Here is a 25,488-nt window from a genome sequence, read left to right as displayed (position 1 = left end):
TTCTCCCTGAAAGCCTGGAAATTCCCATTTCTCACGCAAGAGGTTTCCTTTGACCATGACCTTGAACTTCTTTCATCTTTTAAAGTGGCAAGGCACTATCAGAAAAATACTTTATTTCCTCAGCATTGCTTTTTCTATTTCATTATCTGTTCTCACATCTACACTAACTTGCAGATCAAGTTGCAGATAGCTTTTATCTGTTTACTTAGGCGAAATGTTGATAGACGGACTGACACTGAATTGCAGTTTGCCCCAGAAGCAGTCCTCATGATGTAAGAAAGCCATTTATAAACTACGGTACTACACAGTTCAATTAAAGATATCACAGTTTAGATCTAAGTACATTTCCCCCTTACTACTTAAAGGAGAAAGCCTTGTTCCCATTCAGATCAATGAAAACTAAGTACTTAATTCTATGATCTATTAGAGCAACCCTATCACAAGCCAAATTCCCATTTAAATTGACCTTTTATACACTTTCCTTGGCTATCTGTGGATGATCAAATGGGACACTGATGTCATGGTTTTAAGTGAAGATTTTTCTTTCCACAAAACTTAAATATCAAAAAGCAATAGACACTTGTTTTGGTAAAAGTAAACTTTCAACAGTGACATCGTTCAGATTTAAGTCATACAGAAGCACTAGCAGCACTGAAGTGCCTTTCAGTTTCCCCTTCTCCTGTCCCTAGCAAATCCACGCCTGCGTACTATTCATTGGATTTATGGGATTCATGCTTTAAGCTCGCAAAATATCATACACAGAATCTGGAAACTACTAAATTTCAATTAAACTGAACAGATAAATATTTTAAACCTGGTGTTAGATCATGTTTTCACAGTTTTCATACTTCCATCATTGTATTACCATAATGGTAACTCAGCCCAAGGAAAGAAGGAACACGAAGCCTGTCAAGGAAAAACAGGACTTACGCTGCATCCGTGTTTATTTCTATCTCTCTACAGTGGACTCTCTTTGCTTAGCATGCAAGTATGCATTTGGTCTCTCCTCCCTACCTGTATATTTTAGTAAGTTAATCAAGGACCATGCAAGACCATGAACTCGCCCAGCCGGCTAACGTCCAGAGAGCGGCTGAGCTGGAAATGCCTGACAACAGTGCAAGGACTTCTGGCTCTCCTGAACTCTCACCACCCAGGTGGTTCACCTGAGGAGAGTAGGATTTTGTGCATAGGAAGCACGTGTTGAGCTAAGAGGTGTGGACTCCAATCCAGAAATGCCCCATGTCATTTTTCAGTGGAAAATAGACTTTTCTTTCAGAGTTTAGATTTGCTTTGAGCTATTGGAAGGGCCTGGGCTTTAGGAAAAGTTGTTTGAACTATGCCAGGCTCATTCATATCACATCTTTCCCCTAAGAAGAAGGATTCATTATAAAAGAGAAGATGACAGAGAACATTTGCAAGCCAGTTGCCAACTATACACCACATGGTATGGGAATCAAAGACAAGCAAATGGTATCTAATATGAGTTGGAAAGATGCATGTGCAACTGTTCTGGCCATTTGATATATTCCCTGTACTGCTGGGAAGCAGTGATCCTAAAAGGGGGAATTCTGCTTTAAACTCCATTTTTGGAAGTATATTCTTGTTTCTCACCTGGATATTCATTTATAGTTAGTGAGACATCTCCTACGCTGCAAAAGGCACAACTTTATTTTTGCTTTTGCAAATCATTGTTAAAAAAAGCTGTGACAGCATTCCTTACTTTTTTCAAACATAAATATAATTTTAATTATTTCAGCTCCACCTTTACTGGCTGGAATTGAAAGCTTCCAGACATCTGGTACTAACTTTCCGAACCAGATGGTATTTATTGCCAGAATCTCCCCCACCCCCACCCCAAATTTCATGCTGGCCATGTTTGTGCTTGACAGTCTGTCACAAGGCTTGCAGGTGGCTGTAGATTTTGCACTGTATTCCCTGGCTAGCATGGCTCTAATTTAAGAGTCAAAATGACACTAAAGCCTGGTTTAGGAAGACATCTCTTTTCAGGAAACTGAAACAAGGAAATTATAATACAAACAGAAAGTTAAGCACTTGCCTGAGCACTTTCCTGAATTAAGGTTTAACCCTGGAAGATATAATAATGTCCACATAACTGTAAGGTCTTCTTATAGTTTCTGGAGTCCTGAGTCAACAATAGCTTTCATTAATTCTGATTTCAAGGTACATGCCTCTTTGGCATCCCACCTTACGCGGAGTCAGAGAGCAGAGAGACAGCAACAGTCCTTTTGGCTGCCCCCAAGGTCAGACCCTGCAGTTCCTCCTGGCACATGGTCAGACGCGAGTCCATCTCGTGATCAAAATGGAGAAAGGCCCTGTCGCACAACAGGAACCTTTCCCACTACGTGAAACAAATGTGCTAGTTCACTGGCTCATGCAACCAGTAGGGCCATGTGTGTCCGGTCATCTAACCAGACCAGTAGTAGCTACAGAGCTGCCCTGAGCCATGGTGCAGCCAGGGGCAGTTATATGATGGAGGCTCATCAGGCCACTGCATGAGACAGGGAATCAATGACTTTTTAGGGGAGCAAGAGTGCGCACTCTCATCCCATAACCAAAGTACACCTGCCATATGACAAGAAACAGCATTTTGGTCATGGACGGGACACATTAATATGTACTGAGGATGTCCCAAGGACCCTGGGACAGAGGGCACCGGAGAGTAGGCTGGAGTCTGCTGGGACACTACACCGGGGTCACAGCGCTGTGCCCATGTCCTCAAGGAAAGAGGGTAGCTGGCCTCAGGCTATGGGCAGCATTAAATGTTCAGGACAGGATCTGGCCTGTGGTACTGGTTTCCATCCTCCTGACAAATACTAAGCATCACACATGAGTAATATTAATAATGAATAATAGTAATATCACCTATGAAGTAAACATATGAGATATGAGGCACAGATTCCACTCTGATGTTCAGGACAAATGAAAAAATCAAAATAAAATAATGTTATTGTATAAAATCAGCAGACCTAGATGTGCCTGTGCAATTGCTGTACTCCAAGCAGGAGGAGAAGATACACTATAGAATCTATTGTCTTTCCATGCATGTGTGCATGCAACCAGTATTTTTGAAGTTATGTAAATACATCAAAGGGTCCTAGAATTATGTACAGCTCTGGAGTTCACCAGATATGATTACATTGTTTTTCCTTTCATAGTCATATCAAAAGGATTAGACTTATTAATGTAGGTATATATGGCCAAATAACTGAGAGGCTGAACGTGCCCTCTGTATGGGGGGCAGCATGCACCTCTCTCATACATTTTTGCACCCATGTTACCCCACCTCCTGCCATACACTTCCCTATTTGCAGATGGAAATCCAGATTCATTTTTTGTAATTTGGTATGCTGTGCTCACCTAAATAAAAGCAGGTTCTTCACAATGTAGCCTACACCCTGCATTAAAGCTCTGTGAGAGAGAGCATGACCTGGCAGTCAGCAAAACTGACGGAAGAAGACTCTGGGCCAAACTCCAGACCAAGCTATGCCCACTCATAGCAGAGTTTGGCTTTAGCAAATAAAGAAACATGGTCCACACTGCAGTTCTACCAGGGATCAGTGTGGCCCAAAATACTTATCTGCATAATGTATAACATTCAAAATACAGCTGGAGCATGTGTACAATAACGGATAATAAAAGACTGCTTAATCAATGAAAAACAACATGCCAGAATTCCTGGTCCAGATTCTTGGCTCAGTGAATGCAAGGACGATATTAAATGGTTACCTGAGCACAGGCTGTATGTGAGAGAGAAGTGCCAAAGCTCTGCTTGGATGACAACTGCTGTCTCGAAAAAGCCCTTTATCACTGCGTCTAAGGGGAGAAATGATAAGAGCTTGCACTTTATAAATACGTGAATATGAGACTGTATGAAAAGCTATGAATGGCACAGAGCACTGGAAATTTACACACGCCCACACACACACAAAAACACACACACACACACACACACACACACACACATGCCCACACACACCAGTATGATGAATAATACAGACTGGCATTGTACAGAATTTGTATCAGCATGACTTTGGGATGTTTACTGTTACTCACAGGAGGTGAATCCATGAACAGTTATGCACACTATCCCAAGCGAGTGCCAGTAAGACTTTCAGATCCCCTCACACTGTCATGCAGGCTGTACTTGCCACATATTTTATAAGAACTGATGTTTTTCAGCTGTTGGAGAATTTCTGAGATGTGGAACTCTTCATTTCTAGATAGGTTTTGAGGTCTGCCCATGAAATCTCTTTCTGGGAATCAGGGCCCTACCAGCACTCATGAGATAGTGTGTAAAAATAAGAAAGGTTGTGATATCCAAAGGTAGAAGGACTGTAAACCTGGTCTTAACGTTGTACTACTGCTGTAACTTAGAGCTGCCTGTTTTTGGTAGATGAATGCCCTACACATGGTTTTCAGCCTTCTGTGATTTGTGGACACCTAAAAATGTTCCAGTTAAGGTGGGAGCCCTTGTATAGCAAAATTTAAGCCAAGTTTAGGCTTGCTACACTTCAGAAGTAATCCGCAGACCTGCAGAGCTCCAAAGACCACTGACTGAAAACCAATGTGCAATCATTCTGCTAATGCAGCTGCCGCTTTATTCATATCATAGGCTGAGTTAAGTTCTTTAACAGAGCTAAGAAGAGAAGAGATAAAATCCTCATCCACTGAAATAAACTGGACTTTTGCCACTGTCTGAGGCAGGCCAGAAATTCATTCACACTATCTTAGTTTGTATGTGCAAAACTCAGGAGCAAAAGAATATTATAAACATACAATTTGGAAAGTGCTAAACAAACAAACAAAACAATATTTTTTCTTGTACTAGATGCTACTGCAAGTTTATGACTCCCTTCTCTGATACTTCCAGATCTAGAAGAAAGTACTCTAGAGCCAGTAGAGCAGCAGGAGCCAGCTCCTTCCCCATCCCTGAAGTTTGCTGGGAACCTGATTGGAGCCCTCCTGCCATCTGAAGCACCACTGAGCACCTCGCACCTCACATGCACTTTCCAGGAGGGCAATTCCTTAAAGGTGCAAGGAGCAAAACTCAGTAGTATCTACTCAAGAAAGAACTGAAGTCACAGAAATGTTTATAATTCAGGAGCTGTAAATCACAGGTATGATGAGCAGACTCTGTGAAACACAACCCTTCCAAACCAGCGCCAATATTGACACTAAGATATAACAGAGCAGAACTGTGTAACGTGGACTTACAGTTTTTATGTTTAGTTTGTGGTTGGGTATAACCACTTTAGTTTATTTTTTGGCTTCTTTTGTTGTAATCTCTGTACATTCTAACAACCTCAACAATAAAACCCTGTGGAAAGATCCTGCTAGATTCAGAAAATGCTACTGTCGAGGCAATTCATCTGTAGTCAGTGCATGTAGGCTGTTAGGAAAAGATTTTGCAATTGCAGGTGGATACCACAAATAAAACAACAATAAAGGACAAGAAAACCAAAATAGGAAAAGATGTGTCAATCAACATACAACTTTCCATACTCAACTAAAATTTTTTGTAGTCATTCTGCCTTTACAGGAATGAACACAGTAGATGTATTGTGCACTGTCTGATGCACTTAGGTGCAAGAATGAGGTGACCCTAAGTAGCATTGATTGTTGCATTAATAAATAGATCTGGGCTAGGAAAGGTCCTAATCTGTGAATCTGGTCTATTTCTCTTCTGTACTTGTAAGCACATTAAATAAATAGTAAGTTGGAGGAGTAATTAAAAAAAAAAAACTTAAAAAAGAGTTAAATAACTTATTAATAACTTTACAATTATATCTTTCTGAGAGATTTTTGGATAAAATGGCAACATTCATTTAAAAAAATCAGTAGGAGAAATAAAAACTAGATGGAGGGTTTTTTGGTTGATCAATTGGTTTCAATTTTGGCAGCTAAAAACTGAAAGATTTTTCACTCTTAACAAATACCCCAAAATGTCAATGAAAAATGAGTGTTAAACCTCTTTTTTTTTTCTGGAAATAAAGAAAACTCTTCCACCCAGTCCTCCTTCTGAAAAGCCATCTGTCTGAGGGTTTGTTTCATGACTACTCATACTGATAATTTCCCTCCCTCATGCAACGTTAACACCATTTCAGTCCATCAGATCAGGTCTGACTGAAAACAAAACACCTTTCTGATGGGCCTCACTTTGAGCTGCCTCACTGCCCTGATCCAGCTGCTCGTGGAGCCCAGGAGCCCCGGTGCTAACACCACCAGGCAGGCAGGAGGAATACGTGGTCAGCAGCGGTGGGTAGGTGAGGAGAAGTGCCGCTCCTGTTGGCAGCAGTCGCAGGCTTGTATTGCTTTAAGCTGACCATGAAACCATGACCTCAATATTGCCATTAGCAAGTCAGTAACTGAGTTACAAGCCATTTTTCACCACCTGTTTGTGAAGGCCCAGATGGCCAGGGTCTACAGTTAACTCTGCACTAATAACAGTACTCCGGGTCCTCAGTGTCTGTGGGCACAAACAAACGCATCTATCTGAAGACCTATTAAATCCGTCTCTGCTGGAGTTCGTTGACACAGTAGATAGAAGATGGATTTTTTCTAGATCTCTAGATGTAGAGCTGTTCTGCATATATTTTATAAAGCATATATAAAGCAAAATATGAGCTGGTAGTACAAGGAGTTAAAAATCTAATGGATGAACGGTGCTCCCCTCCTTGGAGGGTCAGTCCACCCCCAGGGAAAAGACAGTAAATGTTCCCCCTCTCTTTCCCTTTGAATGTGGAGTCTGTGGAGAAGGCACATTTCTATGCTACCACCCAAATATATCTGTGTAGCTACTGCTTATCTTAAGTTCCAACCCATGATCTCAGGGGAGGATACAGCCCTAAATTAGCTCATTTACAGTAGGAACTTTAGACTACAGCCAAAAATATTTGTTTTTATTAGTACTCCCTATATAGTACGCCTCTGACCAATAACTTGTTTTATTTATTTTTCTGGCGAATTACCATGTTCTTATTCAAAGCCATAATGAGGATTATATATCAATGTGGAATGCAGAGTAGCTATTCCTGAAACTCCCAACTATGTATAAAAGAGTTTGGAAATCCCCAAACACTATCTCTTCAGTCCAGGCCACTTACAAATGTGGTTAACATGAATGAAGTAATATCTTCAGAAAGGAAGGAGACTTTTGAGTCACGTCTGACACATTTAACTACATCAACCACTTTCCGTAGCTCAGGGTTTTGACTGTCTACCTTAATACCATGCAGGAGTGTTTGATAATGATTAGTCCCTGATGCTTATCCTGTTACAGGATACTTATACACATGCACGGGATACCAAAGGGAGAGTAAAGAATGAATTGAAGACTTTGTGCTCTCCAAGTAGAAAACCACAGAGTTCACCAAAGAAGTTGCTGGATCAAATCAAATTCCTGCTTGGTGCACTTTGTTGCCTTTTTGTTTTATGCTAGAGCTCTCCTGTCAGATTTCTGTGTTTAACTATTCAAACTCAGCTCAACTCCATGCTTAGCTGAAGGTGTCGGCCAGTCAGCTCCACACGAACAAGACATGCAGCCACAGAGTAACCACCATGTAATTTCTATCTGCAGATTATAATTATGGACCTTAGTACTCTACAGAAATATGACTTTCCAAAGAAAAATAGAGTGCTGTACAAAAGCAGGATGACATCAGGGGAGATATATAGTGACAAATACTAGTTTCTAATTTACATTCATTCCACTGTTAAAGTCCAAGCCTGTTTCAAATGTTTTAACCCATGGTCCACTGAAAATTGCACCTGTGGAAAAATACGTGCACTGATGGTGCAAATTCAGCTCTGTCATCAAAAGAATTCATGAGAAATTATTTCAAGGCCAAAATCACGAGCTAAGGAAAACTAATATCTCTCGTCGAAAGGTAAAAGCAAATGAGAATATTTTAGAAAGTGAAATGATCCAATTCAATAATAATGAATTATGTCACAACCTCCTGTGGTGCATGTTATCAGTTCCTTCAAGCCTTCCTTGACTAATGCCTCTGCACTTTAAGACCATTTCTTCAGGAAAGATTTGCGATTAACCAGTGCTGACATTCTGCATGCAGTTCTGGTCCCTGAATTTTCCAGCCTAGTGGCAGCTATGGGAAGCTGAAGGACAAATAATATACAAGAGCTGAGACTGGATGCTCCAGCTGCCCCCTAGCTGTCAGATACTTATGCCTCGATTTTCCTTTCACTTACAAGAGATCTGCTCTTAATACATCCATGGAAAATTCTGGACAAGAACCAATCTGAGTTTTGTGATGCACACAGCATTCAGATGATATATTAATGTTTTCAACCATATTTAAGTATCGAGTAAAAAAACTGATGTCCTATACATAATAATCAGGAAACAATAGTATTTTTAAAAAGTCAGAATTCTGTGAACACCTTACAACCTTTTTGAGAATATCAACTTGAATAAAGACTAGAATTTGCATAATCAGGTATTATAGACACCATGCACTTTCAGTAAATACCGAGTACATTAAATAAGTACATAATTTACTGCAGTTTATTCACAGAGTTCTACCAAACCTAGAAAAATTTGGAATTGTTACATTTGAAAACAATATCTAAAATCTGAAGAATCTAAAATTAGATTTATGAGAGGAGTCAAGTGCAAAGTCTGTAAGCCACTTAGCTTAGACATATATGAGCCAGAAATACAAAATAGTTAAAATTTTCTCTGCTTTCCATAAATTTCCTTGGTTGTCATATTTGAGAAATGTATATGCTGTTCAGGAACAGAATGTGCTGGCACAGAAACTGTTGCATGCAAACGCTCACTTTGGGGATGCAAGAAACACTTCAGTAATCTGCACTGGATTTTTTTTCTCCCTGTAGGTTTTGGGGGAACGTTTTTTCTTCTAATGAGGAATGTCATTGTTTTAAGGAGCAGTAGCTGTTCGTTGTTTTCTCCTGTGTATATGGACTCAGTCATGTTGGTGCAGGGTGATGCAAACAGGCCAGGCAGCTATGTCCCCTGGGGGTTTTGCCCATGAGACAGCTCCACTGAATGCCCTCTTTGGAGCTGTCTCAGAGTGTCAGTGGGAAGAGACTGCCATCTTTGCCCAGCCTTTATCTGTATACCTCAGTCACTATCTACCAAACCATTTCTTCTGCTGTGGCACCTCCATATGGCACTCTCTGTGCTGAATTCGCTCAATTGCCAATTTTGGGTGCCAACTCAGTTGCCTTTGAGGATGAGAAGCAACAGCAGTAAACTCGCCTCCCTTGACAGGTTCCCCCAGGGGAGTCTCAGGCCTGGATGGAGAGCAAAAAGCATATCAAGCCCTAAATTGGGCTAAATTTCTCAACAGAACTTTTTTGAAGCAAGTTAAATCAAGAGCAGGCTGCATGAACATAAACTACATCGCATAGCCACTTACTGAAGTATATTGTCAATCCCTATAACAGAGAACATGTGACAGCTCTGGGCACATGCAAGCATGTTATTGGCTTATGGGCCTAAGATGTTCCAGGGAGTGTGAAAAATGGTCCTACAGGTGGAGATTTTGCATAAGAAAGTCTGACCTAGCCATGAGATAGGGACACTCGCTGAAAGTGAAACAACCCTTGACTGAATAGTCATCTGAGGAGTCTGAAGCAGGTTTCACCAACACAGCTTTGTTTTCAGAAACATTCATGACACCTATTTCCCTTCTAGAGCCATGTATGGACATCCCCTACCTAAGCAAAAGAGGGGAGTCAACTGTTTCTGTAAACTTCGTAACATGGGAGGTTGCAGCAGAAAGCATGGATACGTCCTCAGTGAAGGGTTAAGTAAAAACAGGCTAGAGAGGGTGATGGAGCATCCTGGGTGATTCTTCACAATTCCCTGCAGGATTTCTGGGGGTTTTTTGCAACTCCACCCTAAGAATCTTGGAAACCCATGGCACAAGGGCTTCACAGGGAACAACATTAACCCAACAAACATTACCGGCAATACTTGTTTTGTTCCCTTGAAAGTATTCATAAGAAGAAAAAGTGTAAATGCATAGGATGATGCTTCTTTAGGATACTAGTAAATTAAGCCAACTTCAAGTGGAAATGATCACTTGACTAGAGAACAAAACACACAGTTCAGCAGAGGCTTTTAAGTTCTTCAGACCAATTTTCCTTGATGTTACTGTTTTTTACTCCTGTTATGTGTCCTTGGCATAAAACTCTTATTTCTATTGGTTTAATTTCTCTTTTTACTTGTGGCACTTCCATTTCAGATGAATGAAAGTTAAAAAATTGAAACAGCTGTATAAACATGAGGTATTTAAGAAAGAAAGTGACTTTCAATAAGTGTTGACTTGTACTGCAAAAAAGTGCTTGAAAAGTACATATCAAAAAGACTGGCACTTCTATTGCAATTTAAATCTAGCTTTATTAACAAAAACGTTAATACATTATAAAAATAGAAATATAGTATATCCTCAGCAAGCAAGCACCTTGGAAGGATATAAGTCATCTTTAATAATGCTTTGATTTGTGACCTTCACAGCTTTGTTTTTGTTTTTATTTCAAATGCATTTGAAGAATGTCTATAAATAGCTAGGGCTGACTGAATGTAAAATTTTAGGCTCATTTTTTCAGCATCTGGATTTTGCAGCAGTTTGATAGATGAAACATGGACCTGTCACTTGTGAAACTGTGAAGTCTAAAGTTAAGTCCTTAGAAAAATAACGTTTTGTTGATCTAAGTGTATCTCCTCACAGCGAGTGTAAAGCCATAACAAAATTTACAACACATTATTGAATATGCACTAAGCAAAGATGCATGTTTGACTTAGAAATGTGAAGAAATAAATTTCACATGAGCAAGAAGCTCATTAAGCTCAACTGAAAACTCCTAGAATGTTTATTTCTTTATATTGCAAGGGAAATATTTGTATTTCACCTCATATACTATTTAAAACCAGAGTGCAAGATTAATACATTCAGCTCACTGAGTCTTCACAGAAGGCAAAATGCAGCAAAACCAGTTGACTGCATATGTATGGGGTTTTGCATTTGAATAAGTGAAAAAGAAATATTAAAAATTACAGTGCATTTTACAGAGAGCTAGAGAAGATCTGAGATTACAGGGTTAAGGCATGTTTAGCTCACCCCAGTGTGTTTTTCCAGCAGAACTTTGGAAGACCCCAGTGTGGCAGAGTTACAGATGCAACCACCTCTGCACACTGGAAGTAATTCCCCCAGTGCAAATGGGACTACTTTCAATGTATAAAGACATGAATAGGCCTCTGCCAGGATAAGGCTACAGTTATTTATCTTCTTGCTTAGCTTTAATTAAAAATCAGGACTTAATGGAACAAATATGGTCTACAGACCAGACTATCAGTAGATGTAATAGGAAGTTGGGGAACAGGATACAGGAGGATTTTCTTAAACAGTGGGGCCCTTTATATTTAGTTATTCTGTAATTAGTTGTTTTTATTGACATAAGGCATACAGATGGGCTTATGCATTTCCATAGAAATACGGCCAAAGTTTATTATCTTATTACATTTATTGCTGTGCCTTCCATCAAGATGGTTCACAAAAGCACTTAATTAGCACAGGGCCCAATCCCATTTATGTTAAAGCAAATACCAAAGCTAGCACAGATTTCAGCCATGCCGAATTGGATTCCAACCACTCTGTAGGTATACATGTGTTTCACTCACTTCTGAAGGCAGTTATGACCGGAAGGAAGCAGCAACTCTTAAAAGAGAATGTTGTTGAAGAAAATAATTTATTCCTGGAAGTAACAATAATGACAAGCACGGTGCAATTTTAGAGAAAGAAATAATTTAGATTATCTCTTTAGCTAGGGAAGCCAGAATAACACCTTCTCCCCTACGAAAATGGTATGTTCTAGACTGTATCTAAAGGCTGGCTCCTTCACAAGCCCCCACAGCTCACCATCATCATACAAACCTAGGGGAAACGACACCACTGTCCATGTAGCTTAAGCAGTTATACGGTTCCAATGTTTCTAGTGTTTGAACGCCTCATGATTTTTAAAAGGGAAAATGGAAATATATGGAGGAAGACATATGCAAAAAATAAAATAGTCTAAATGCATTAATAAGTACTTGGGCTACTTTACATTGCTGAGAAACCTGTTGAGGCTGTAGTCTGTTATACTTGAGCCAACAGGGAACCAGCTGGCCAGGACAACCTAGCTGGTAGCAGACGTGAAAGACGTGTATTCAGTTTACCCTGTTAATACTGAGAGAAACTGGACTGAACTAGGGGGAAACAATTGGGAAGATCAATTAACCTAGCTGCAGTGCCTTGCTGCTGTAGCTAACCTGTTTCTAGCACCTGAGCTGGTTCTTTAAAACTAGTAGTCAACACATAACACTGAATTGTTTGCAGACATAGGTGAGGTGAGGTCTCTCAGGAACTTCGTCACCAGAATTTAGCACAGATTGCCTGCATCCCAGGTTGGCCATCCACCCTTCCTTTTCGTTCAGCCATACATTAAGATCTCATGTCAAATGGATCTGACCTGAATTTCTTTAGCTACATGAAACTCAGAGCTTATTTAGAACAAAGAAATTGTTCTCTCAGTATTTTTATAATTAAAAATTCTCCTACGTTCCCTCCCTCCAAAACATCGATCCCACCTCAAATTCTTCTGCTAAACAGTGATGAGAGTTGGGCCCATCACATTTTTTAGATTTTACAGAGGTCCAAAATCTGACTGTAGAGTCTAAGTTTAGGAAGAGTTTTTATATATCTCTATATGTTTGTTTGCTTTTCAGCCACTCTTCCCCAAGTTTAAACAAGATCTGTCAGCAATGTTTTGAATGTAATGAACGATTTCCTTTCTTTTTCCCTCTGCCCTCACCACCCTGCTCCACATTTCCCCAGTTCCATTTAGACCTATGAACCGCTCACGTTTTTTGTCATGTTAATGTCTAAAATCTTCTTCCTCATTTTAGAGTGTCACCCCCATTCTTGTGCTCAGCCAGAACTGACAAATGTTTCATCCAAAAATTATTCAAACTTTCCCAATATTTTTTCTTCCAAAACCCTGCTGACTCTTTTGTGCTGATTCTGACCAATTTCTACAATATGCAACAGTACTGAAGGTAGTTTGAGCATATGGCTTTTGTGTCAGCTACAGAGATGCTGTCAACAGAGTTGGTGTGTCCAGTGAGACTCCAAACCCAGCTTTGTCCTCGGGTCTCCCATATGGCGAAACCCAGGCCCCACAGGGAGATCTAACAAAGGAGAACGAGCCTGAATGGGAAGGGCCAACCAAAACAGTTATGGTGTTGAATTGTGACCCCTTAAACTACTTTCTGGTTGACATGCACTTACAATGTAGGCCAGCTTTTATCTCTACTTGCATCTTCACTTACCAAGAAAACCTCTCTACTCCCCATCAATGTAAGCTTCCCGCAAGACATCACAAATGTGCTGCTGCAGCACCAGTTTCTCTCCGCTAGCTAGAGCACACAAGGACATCCCACCTTGTGCTGGGAGAAGATGCTGTACTTAGCAATGGCTCCTGACTCTACCATGTGCTTCCTGCAGCACCTCTTTGTCTACACAGTGGAGCATATATGAGCTCTGGGGCAGGAGAATCACAGAAAAACTGAGGTTGGACAGGACATCATTTGTCCTGACCACCTGCTCAAAGCAGGGCCAAGTAGAGCAGGCTGCTCTGGGCTTTGCCCAGTCAAACTCTGAATATTTCTAAGGCTAGGGATTACACTATTGCTCTGGGTGCTTGTTCCAGCATCTGACCACCCTGATGGTGATCTTTTTTCCTTGTTTCTACTCAGAATTTCCACTGTTGCAACTTGTGACTGTTGCCCCTTGTCTTTTTGCTGCACACCTCCGAGAAGAAATGGGAAGCTACCTTCCCATTAGATAGCTGAAAACTACAGTAACAATTTTGTGTCTGTTCTGCAAACTTTAGACTTTTTTCACTCATGCTTCTGATCTTTTGCCCAGTGCTACATTGTCTAATGGACAAGTCAGATACTAACATGATTTAGTGCAGCTGAATGTGTGTAGTTGTACAAGTGAAGGCATGAGTTAAAAAGTATATGAACCCTTTAAATAGTGAGTCAGGATATGTTTCCTTTCTGAGGGCCAAAAAAGCATTGTAGGCATCTCATGTGGACTACATATTAAAAGACCTTTTACACTCAGCAACGAAGTAAAAAGAATAGCCATGTGGCTGTTGTGCCCACATCTGTCCTCTAAGACACTGTCACAACTAATGTATTACCATAGCTTTAGTATGTGTTCAAAGTCCTGGTGTGGCTCTAAAAGTTCCACTAAAATTCTATTTTTGTCATTTCTTATTCTCCAAAATTATTAACTGTTAGAGAAAGCTACTTATTTTTGTATTAAAGAACTTTCTGGACATGATAGCATGTAAATTCAGATTTATTTTTTCTGAAACATCAGTCTATCAGTCTCCCATTTCTTTAAATGAATGTACTCTTAATAGGAAAAAAAATGTTGGAAGTTCAAAGAATTTAAGTGAGTGATGTCAAATATTTCTTTAAATCTAGATCCCCACATTTCTTCCACTTTATATGCCAGGCATGTATAAATGTCAGATACCAGTTCTAAAACAACTGTGACTCTGCTTTTTCTGTAGAATTAAAAAAAAAAAAATCACTATCTTTTTCACCCTAAGCTTTGACTCATCCTTGTGCAACCTATTAGTGAAATATAGCTGGGATTAAAAAGAAACAAATCGTCATTGTTATTATAACTGTCTTTGAAGCTTGCAGTTGATGTATGTTGCAATTTTTCAATGCAACAACTTTTAGAGGGGTTACAGCACTGGCTGTATACCACTAGCATGCTTCAGCTCTGAGCAGTTCAGACCTTGCAGAGGAACCCCTTAAGTGACTCAGTCTCAAATATGAACTGCAAGGATCTAAGGCCCAGACTTAGCTCCCATTCATATCAGTGGGCTTTGGGTCTGACCCAAACTAATAAGGAAATGAGCAGTGGCTTTGGAGAGCACTCTGAGACCGATCAATTTTCCAAAATGAGGAAAACAAAAAGCAATCAAATTCCATCGCTTTAGAAAGATTCACATCACAGGGAAAGTTAACTAAGATGCTATTAGTAATACGTATGATATTCTCTCTTTATGGTACACAGAAGTTGTACATAGGTACTAAGGACTCAGCAGTGCATACGAACTTGCTGTAATTAGAACTGTTCTTTGAGTACCAAATAACTTTGTAACGACTCAGGATTTCCTGGCCAATGCAACGTCACAGACCCTATAAAAATAAGTTCTATCTTGCCTGGAATAACTGGCCACAACACCTTTTCTTCCTCTCCTTGGTGTAAGAAGGCAGGAGGAGAACAGTGCCGGTGTTTTCAGAAGAGTACAAAGCACAGTGATCTGGAAATCTTCATCTTGCTTCTGAGGTCATAGTATGTCAGCAGGGGACCCACGTACTGTGACCTCAAGGGGACCATTTTCACCATCAGTGATGACAAAATAACAATATGCTCCAAATACTCTCACTTTTCCACTGGCCAGTCTGACATCCCAATGGTGTACAAGAGAGGCAAAGCACCTTTGCAGGGGTTCTGCTTAGCTGAGAGTAAACAGCGCAGTCTTGTCAGGGGTTAAGGAACAGTTAGGCCTACTTTATATTTGTGAAACGATTAGTCATAGTTAGGCCAGTTTCACATTTGGAAAAGGAGAATAGCTTTAGTTAGAATGGAATTATGTCCCTGAGATAGACTTCAGAGGGAACTCTAATGGCAGGATGCAAACAATAAAGTTTGCCAGGCTTTTACAGCATTTAATAGCTTATGGAGCATATTGTGAGTATACAGTCATTTCAGTATGTATAAGAACCATCTGCAACAAAACCCTACATCTCTGGTAGGATCAGAGCAACTAAATGGGGGGAAAAAAAAACAAAAAAGAATTTTAAAACAGTAACCAAATCCCCTTCTTGGCCCAAGCACCTTCGTCAATACATTTGGGCAGTTCTTCTCCCTAATCTAGAAATTCTTTTTTTTTTTTTAAACTGTGGAATGGAATTCTTGTTACAGAATATAAAGAAAACATGAAGTTCCATTTAAGGATATAAATACTTAATGCCTAGCTACAAAGTATACTTTTTCCTCTCTGCCATGCTTGTTTAGCTATTAACTTGAGGGCTGGTCTACATATGAACTTGCATCAAAATACGTCAGCTGAATTTAATTGATGCCTTCTGTTATTCACAGCCTGGAAATGAGCACTGGTCTGAATATAAAGGTTTCTTGGGTAGCTGTAGCTGTTCTACAACTCTGTTCTCACTGACTTAGCTTAAAACCCTTTGCACAGGGATAAACATCAACTCTTCCATTGAAGCCAGTGGGAATGTTCCTCTGGAGTCCAAAGGCAATTGGCTTTATGTGAGGACAAGCCAATTAAAAGTATTTACATAAAAATACAAGCATAGAGAAATCAAAATCAAACAAGACTGAATCATAAGCTGAGCATGTTGAAACCCTACAGAACGGAAGACAGGACAATGCAATACTAGTGACTGGAATACTGCTATTTTTATTTCTCTGTGGTAATCTCTCCAAGCAAGAGACTTCTTGTCTGAAGGAAGGGATAGCAGCCTTATGGGTTTTTTTCAGTGAAAAAAAGATGCAGCTTTCAGTCATCACTAACTATTAGAAGATTTGAACCAAGTTTGCAGCACAATTCTGGTTCTCACAAATAATGTGTGAAGTAAGAAAAAAATGAAAAGTAGCAAAGTCACAGCTCTTCCCTCCAGTGCTGTTTACCTCTCTCTGCCCCAGTGGTTCAGGGGTTGCAGCATTCACTTGGCACATGGAAGAGGCAGGTTCAACTCCATCCTCTGAGTCAGAGCTCATGATTCCCGAGAGCATGCTCCAAGACACATGCAGTGGGATATAGAATGGGTCTTTTAACTGCTCCTTTTGGCAATGTTATGGTTTACATAAATAATTAGACATTCACTGTAGCTGAGACTAGCATGTATGTGTCCTACTAATCAGGTGTTTCAAGCACTGGGCTACAGTCTTTCTTACTCTGTGACTACACGTTTTGTTCAAAACGACCCACTCCAACAGATGGGATTGAGGGAGACCAATCCAAGAGTAATAATATAATAATGTACATTTAATGTAATATTCCCTTTACTGTAATAATGAGGATAGCCCAAACAGGAGAGATCCCATTTTACATCCACACTACTTAAACCATGGTAGGCATTTGAACTGAGGTCTGAGTAGTCAGAAAGCCTTGGAAAATGCATTTCCATAGACAAGTGAGGGAATCAAATTTATGAACTTCTGCAGATGGAACAGAAGGAGCTCAGGGACAACATTTCTAATGGCTGGATTCACAACAGTACTAAGGAAGAGTACAGAATAAAAATTATTATCCAAAATGTTTTAAAACACAATTGCGGGCACCCACCCAATGTTCTGGAAGTCTGTGAAACAAATGAAAGATCACTAAGTAACTTAACTGAAAGGACCTCCCATAAATATATCCACCCTATCCTCCATTCCTTCACCATAAAGGAAGGGGGCTGTTCTACGGATTTAAAAATAATAATCTGGGTTTAGGAACAACTCCTTACAGAGAATTTCCTGCCTCTTCTAATCTCAACTACAGCAAAATGGGATACCTCAAGTACCTGAATCTCAAATTACGCAAATTTAAACCTATGCCTTGGATACTAGTTACAAGCTTGTTAGAAATTAGCACAGATCACACCCTCCCATCTAGCATGCTCTTCTTTGCACTGACACAAATTAGCAGGTAAATAATGCACCCATTTTATTGTTGTAATTTTCCGTAATCATTGGAAAAAGCTCATTCTGGGAGTAATTTCATAGGCAGATTCCCTGCTTAACTAACAAGCCCTCTGGATACAGGCTACCTCTGCTACAGTCATCAGGTAGAAGCCAAATAAAGGAAAAGAGCATAAAGTGTATGAGGCGACCTAGAGACAAGTAAAGAGAAAACTTGTTTCTTGAAGGAAGATGTTGCTTTCCACAGGAAGGCAAGAAGAGAGGATGGCAGAAGAAAAGCAGAGGAACACATTTGCCAGCTGTCAGGTCAGAAGATTAGGGAGGATATCCCAGTACTCTACTTTCTGCCAGTCTGTTCAATACTACACCACTCAGAGTAAAGTAACAACAGCACAGGGTGTCTTACATGCATAGTGTGCCCAAGGATTATTATGACCAGAGTGTCACTTTAATTCCTCTCTTATCTTGCAAAAATAGCTTTTACTTTATGACAGGCACACAGAGAGGGAGCATGGCAGAGGGCATACCTGAAGGTACCCTACAGCTCAACATACACTACTCAGTAGAAAAGCAACTCTCTACTACCTGCATGAGGTCTAAAGGGAGAAAGTTCCCTGCCTAGTTAACAATGGGGTGCACAGCCAGCTATGCCCATACCGACCTTCTGCAAGAAAAGAAGTATATATGCAAAGTTGTCTCATGTTTGCCTACCGACAAGAATGTATTCAGCAAGTTTTATCATTTTAACCTAATATAAAATATTTTTTTCAGAATTCTTTGTATCAGACATTGCATTTTGCACCTTCAGATGCGATATTCCTCATATTTATCACCATCATCTTGATGCCTTGATGCATCACATTCATTCACTTGTGGAAAATGAAACTGTGTTGTTTCATTTTGTTGAAAACACTCCTATTACTGTCATTCAACTGATCAGAATACTCTGAATTCTTACTTTTTTACCATGGCTGAAAGAAATGAGATGGGGACAATTCTTAACCACCTTTAGTTTTCAAGAAGACAATATTTGTCTCTCATTCCACTTCAGCAGTGGTGAGATAGCAAGAAAAGACAGCCAAAGGTAAATACTAGTGCAAATAATTTCTTACAATTTTTTTCCATGACAGCAAGAATCTGTATCTATTTTTCTACTAAATCTAAAAGTACAAGTAATTGTTTTCCAAAGAGACTAGTGGTTTTGTGAACCCAATCAAGACAAGAGAGAGGGCAAATTTTCAAAAACTCCTGAGCATTCATCTGCTAAAAGTAAGCCTCAAAATGGAAAACAAGGAACACCCAAACTCACTAATTATTTTGAATATCTTGATTAGAGTTTAAAGAAAAATTACTCTAACATATTATTATGATATACATAACATTTAGCCACTTGTTTTACATGAACTTTTGTTTGTATGCAGCTACATTTTTCTTGCATTTTGCACAGAACAAATCATGAAGTAAAATCATTTAGCAGCAAAGGGCAGAAATTCAGGCTGACACATATACCATTAAAAATGCTGGCTTCCTACTCAGAGTGTAAACAATCTGAAGAAACTGAAAGATTGACAGAATGTAGACCATTGCGTGGTCCTGATTTCTTTTTCCATGCACACTACTCATTTCTTCCTTTTCTTCTAGCTAGCACCTTGATGTAAAACAGTCTCTAAAACCCAGTAAGGTCTCAATAACAACATTAAATCAGGCATTCCTTTTCAGCTCTTTCTTTTTAATGGCTATGCTGTCATTCAGTTTTCCAGGACCTCTCTGAGTGTTTGGAATATGAGACATCCAAAGCTGTTGCTGATGGCAATGGAGGAAGAGGACAGGTTGCCAGCTGTGTGATCCCCTGCAGTAAAGGCCAAAGCAACAAAGCCTTGGAAAATACCCGTACAAACAGCTGAGGAGTCAAATGTCAGCATCTTGATCTGTGACCACCAAGCCACCCTTGGAAGCACCAGTGTGCCTGCTGGGTTGGTAGCAGTAGATATGCTCAGGAAACCACTGAGCTGATGACATCCCTTTGCCTGCTATTTACCAGCATGGAGGAGTCTCCATGTGCAGCTGTCTGTAGCTGGCTCACTTGTACACTGAGGTCTGGTATCGCTGGGGTCTGGCTGGACTGCTTCTGCATGGTACAAAAACAAAAAGATGTCATGAAGTCCAGATAAATATATGTTGGAAGGGGGAAATGAAGTGAAGAACACATAATTGTTATTTTATCAAAACCCCTCCTTTGAAACTCCTGTTCTCATATTTTTATATTTTTATATATCTCTCTGCCTGAGACTTTCTCTCTTCTGCTTATTTGGGGGAAGCCACAGGAAAGAAATAAGCCAGACTCCTGTAAATGGGACTGGGTGTCTTGCTGTTCCTTTGCACGGTAGGCATGTCTTTGCTTTCCAGACTTCACTACCTCCCAACTTTACCAGCAGAAGACTGACCAACTTTGCTGGGAATAAAAGCCAGGATGAGCGGCTCTCATGCCAACTCTGTGCAGTCACAGAGGGGCCAGCAGAAGCAGGGCAAGAGCACTGATAGCGCTCCAATAACACTCTGACCACTTGCCAGGACCGCAGCCTGCCGGTGCAGACAAGCACAGACTCGAAGCTGTTTGCAGCTGTGAGGTTGAGTTCCCAGAGTAGGAGCCAGCATTGCAAGGCTGCGAGCAGCTCTGGCACTGCTCGTGGACGCTCTCAGCGTTCACGAGTGGAACCGGGGATCAAGCATGCCCCCCCAATCATGCTCCAGCAAGAAAAGCATGCCCTTCACAAGCTTTGAACTCCTAGTGCCTACATGGGAAAGCAAAAAACTCAGCTTCTCATCACAGATGTGCAAATTTTCCCCATCAGATTCCTATAATGATGTGGAGCTAGAAAATCAACAGGAATTTTCACTTGGGACGTTGCTGGGAACAGAATTGTACCCTTAATCATCAAAATAAATGAACATTTAAAACTAACATAACCTTGCAGTACATAAAGTAGAACTGCTTTGGTGGTGTCAGTTAATTCCAACTACTCTCTGCCAAGGTTTCATTCTGGGTATAAATACATAGTTTGTCCAAGGGAGCAGCATATGTCCCTGTTCTCCTTATTTTGAGACACCTTTTTAGATGTGCACAGTTCAAGATAAATCAGATGTTAAAAGAGATATTTATGATCTTCAAAACTCCATAAACTGCATTTACGCTTACAGTATCTTGGCTCGTTCTAGGCTGAAAAGACCATAAGACCTGATGTATACTTATATAAATAAATGAGCATATGAAATTTAGTAACAGGAGCTCTTGTGACTCATAGAAGTCTTTGGAAAAATCCCCACTAGTCTATTAATAATAGAGAATCTGTAATGCTAAAATTACAAACTCCAGCACGTCTCCTCTTCTTAGCATACCAGAGAGACCTTTTTTTTCTGATAACAGTAGCATATTCAAGACAGCATAGGCTTGACACAAGCCTAGTCCAAATTCTGCAGCCAGATACCTGAAATTACAAGCATTCCCATACAGAATGTTGGATATTTAGCAGAAATCTCAGTTCAATGTAAAGAGATAATATTTTTTAATGAGATAAGTATGAAAGTGCCCAGCACAATCAGTGTAAAATTTCCAGTGTTACTAAATTGGGTATCAAATTATCTCCATTTTTTGCTGCTCCTAAATTAAAAATTATATACAACAAATGCATATTGAAGTGCAGAAGATGCTATATAGGGGGGCTGTGACATCTGGCACAGATGAGACTGTTGCTGGCAGTTTGATACCAAAAATTCAACTGAGAAATAATTTACAGTATTGACGTTTAACATGCCATGACTAGGTTACAGAATTATACTCCACAGATAAATCAGATGCTCTCTTTGCTTTGAAGAATTATTTTCCCATGCTAGCTACAGAGACATAGATGTTACTGAATGGTTAGAGTCACTTGGATTACATGTTCAGGTTTTCTTTATAGCCACTGTATTTAGGGACTTAAAGTTTTGATTGTGCAGCACAATTCTGCCACAAGGAGTGATTTCTGGACCAAATCACACAACTAAGAAATTCAGTAGATCACAGGGCTCTGTATTCTGAACAGCACTGTCCATCACTCTTGCACTCAGTGCATTACATGAGGTAGAGTGATAACTTTAGTACAGAAAACAGGTAGATTGCTTCCTACTTTCTATATTTGCCAACAAACCATCTGTCTGTTCTCCATTGGTGAGTACCTATGAAGGTGACCATTCTTATTTTGCCTGGATGGCCTGTAATACCTAGAGGTACAAATAATATCACTGGAAAAATACATATAATATTTCATCAATCATTAAAGGAACACCGCTGTGACTGGGAGGCCTACATTTCTTTCTTCTTTTCTTTGTTAGTCTTTATGTATGTTTTATCTTTTATACAGTGCTTCAGGGATCACTCAACAAATGATAATCTCCCCACATACAGTCCCAGTATAATAAACAAAGTTAGGTGGAGAAGATCCTTTCAGCAGGGAAACCACTTTAGTTCCATTTTTGGCCCAGTTCTTAAAGAAACGAGACTTAAGATATCATGCTGTGTGCATGAATGAGTGTTTCTTGACCTTTTCTTCCAGCAGCTTAGGAATGATTGCCCAATTTTTCCCAACTTTTGCAAGAGGTTAATAGGGTTGAAAATACTATGTTCGTTAAAGAGCGGGGGAAGCAACAGCTGGGTAAAGCAGGGAGATTTTGCTAGACCCTCTACTGAGGGGAGAGCTAAGAAATGAGTGCCCTTAATTAGACATCAGAGAATCCACAGAGGAGAGTGGTGCCAAAGTTGGGCTGCTTCGTTTTGCTGCTCGCAGACTAAATGCACATGTGGCTGATGTGCTCTGTGCAGACCACTAAAAAAATGAATTCTGCCCATCGAAGAGAAATGCTCCTGTCTGTATCCACAGTCCTTCCCTCCAAAACTCTGCTTTCTGAGCCATGAGTTAGTGCCATCGTACAAGAGCGACAACTCCATTTAGGGCTGTCACCCACAGATTCACCTGGAGTGCATCTGTACAAGCCCAGTGACTGACCCCAGAAGCTGCATCTCGCGGGAAAATCTTGGTTCTGCACACACGTTATGTTAGTCCCAGAAGCAGTCTTTTCTGCTTTAGCATGACCCCTCTCTTAGACGCATTTTTCCCTTTTGCAAATGCCCGTAAGATTATACACACCTTATCTCTTGAATTAAATTCTACAACTTCCTGTCACTATGCTCTGCAGATGAAAAAGCCCCTTGCTGACTGCCACACACGTTCCTGATTTAACACAGGATTGTTAAAACATTGCCAATTCATTCAAGCAGGAAATATAGTCACATTCAAAAAGACAGTGTTTTGTCAAGGTATGAGATATACTCAGACATATCTACAGTATTAAAACCTTAGATTTGGATGAGTTAGGAATTTTACCAAGATAACAACAGCAACAAAAACTAGCAGAGAGACAAAGAAAGGCATTAATTTCTCAGTATTTTAGGCTTCAGTTTTCCACACTGACAGATCCTTGAATTCTTGAATCTCAATAAAAGAAGTGCCCCACATTAAGTACAAACATCCCTTTAGCAAAGATCTGGGCATGAACGGGCACATGCTTACACCTTATTCACATGGTAAATATCTTTGTGTGACAACAAAGCCCACTTTATTTACTATTTGTCCTCAATAAAGTTTATGAAGAGGACGACCAAGCTAGGGGTTGTTTATCCTCAGAATAAAATGTGAATCTTTCCTGAGAATATATGTGAACTAAAGTGCTCCTCAGTGAGAATACGGTTGGCAGAAGCTGCCCTCAAGAAAATTAGCACTGTTCACAGCTAAATAATATATTTGTATTTGAGCTAATATATTTGAAAGAATACATTTATTTTCAGCTGACCTAAAATATTTTCAGCTTGCACAGGAATGTGTTAGCTCTATTAATACAGGGCTTTTCTTTTAAGCAGGAATTATATAAGAACTAATTTTAAACTATTATTGTTTTAGTGGTGGCAGGTAGGTTAACATTCCTCCTAATCTGCATCATAACAGCTTTTTCTCTCACAAAAATTTTTGACAAAAGAATAAATTACAGATGTCTACTTTGCAGCCTTACAAAAAAATTGAGTGACTAAACGGTAGAAAACAGTCAGAGAGAATTATGACCAAATGCCACATATTAAAAAGTTCTCCACATGTGGCACAGAAAGAAACAGTCAATTCACTACAATTGTCTGCTTAACAGGTTGAGCCTCTATCCAACTGGTAGCAATCAGGCAGGACACTAGAGTGGGCAGGAAATCTAAAATTAGGTTTTACTACCTATAATGGAGGATTTATGGGATAATTTAATTGGCAGTCTTGGGACTGAAATCCAAGGTGGGGGAACAAAAACATCTTTCTGGATACACTCTATGAACCCTTCCTGTAGTGGGCTGAAGAATAAAAGCACTGGGGAAATAGTCTAAAGATGTAATATCCCTTTTCTAGTGCTAAGCAGAAGATGTGTGAATACGTTCATAAGTTATGTTGAGGGCAGGGGATACACCAGAGATAGTAGGAAGCCATACATTGACATAAACTGATTTTTCTTCTTTTAAGGAGAATGTTCTGTGAATTGCTTCTTGTAGTGAAACTTGTCTTCTACTACACAAGGGATTATAAACAGTTCCAGAGTAAACAGAAGGCTATAATTCACTCCGATGCTTTTTCTGACGTCACAGACCATGAAAGCACAACACAAACAGCTTATTGACTGCAGCAGATTGAACTCAGCCTTGTATTCACGCATCCCAGGACAGCCACTGTCATCAGCAATATTTATTGAACTATTTGGGCTTTTGTTCCCCCATGGCACTTCTATGCTTATATAGCCCTTCTGAAGTTAAACCCCAAAGAAATGAGAAAGTATTGGCTTGCCCTGTCCCTCCTCCCTGGGAGAGCTCTGCAAGGGTTAATATTTTGCTCTCTGCTGGATTAAAGCCTTGCGCAACTTAACAGGGGGTAACAGCATCCTTTTCGCAGTCCTCATGTGTGTTCTGCTGATGTCAGCACATGCTACTGATGTATTTTCCACGGCTTATTACATTTATTATACGGGCTTCATGCCAGCTTGGGAGGTTGAGCGAGAGGCGCAAGGACACTGCCCACTGTCACCTTGTGCACAGGGATGTGCTCCCCAGCGCTGCTAGCAGGCAATTCCTCTTGGCGTCTTCAGGGCTCGTTCCTGCAAGGTGCTGTGCACACACTTGAGCGGCCAGACCCCTCCAAGATGCGCTGACGTTTGCAATCGATCCCTAGCTAGACAACTGCCTGGGATGTACGGAACAGAAATACATCCGTATGGGAAGCAACAGAAATGCTGGCCCCTTAGAGAGCACATTTTCTCTTTTTAATGCCATGACCAAATAGACTCTCAGATTCAGTCCCTTTGAGTTTCCTTTCCTTTTTTTGTTTGTTTGGTTGGTTGGTTGGTTTTTGGCAAATACTGTTTAAAAGAAATGGCATTCACATACCTCTACTTCCCAACTATCAGAGGCAACGCCTACCCATTTCAAAGGTCTTTGGTAATACGGTTGCCATTACTGGCCTTTATGAAGAAACTGCATCATCTGATAAATGCCTTTATGCTTAATAGCAAAAACACAGTCATATTCTATTTGATGGTAACAAATTTTGAGGCGATGATACAAGAACATGCTTAGTGTTAT

The 25,488-nt window shown here is 40.1% G+C and overlaps 1 protein-coding gene across 5 annotated transcripts in view; it reads right to left on the bottom strand.

Annotated features, from left to right (window-relative positions):
- Positions 1 to 25,488, bottom strand: part of ERG (ETS transcription factor ERG) — a 192,548-nt gene that overhangs the window by 115,900 nt on the left and 51,160 nt on the right. The gene's annotated exons all lie outside the window — the stretch shown is intronic.

This window comes from Apteryx mantelli, chromosome 1 (genome assembly GCF_036417845.1).
Source record: "Apteryx mantelli isolate bAptMan1 chromosome 1, bAptMan1.hap1, whole genome shotgun sequence".
Lineage (NCBI taxonomy): Eukaryota > Metazoa > Chordata > Aves > Apterygiformes > Apterygidae > Apteryx > Apteryx mantelli.
Note: the sequence above shows the minus strand (reverse complement) of the source record. Positions and strands in the feature narration are given on the sequence as shown.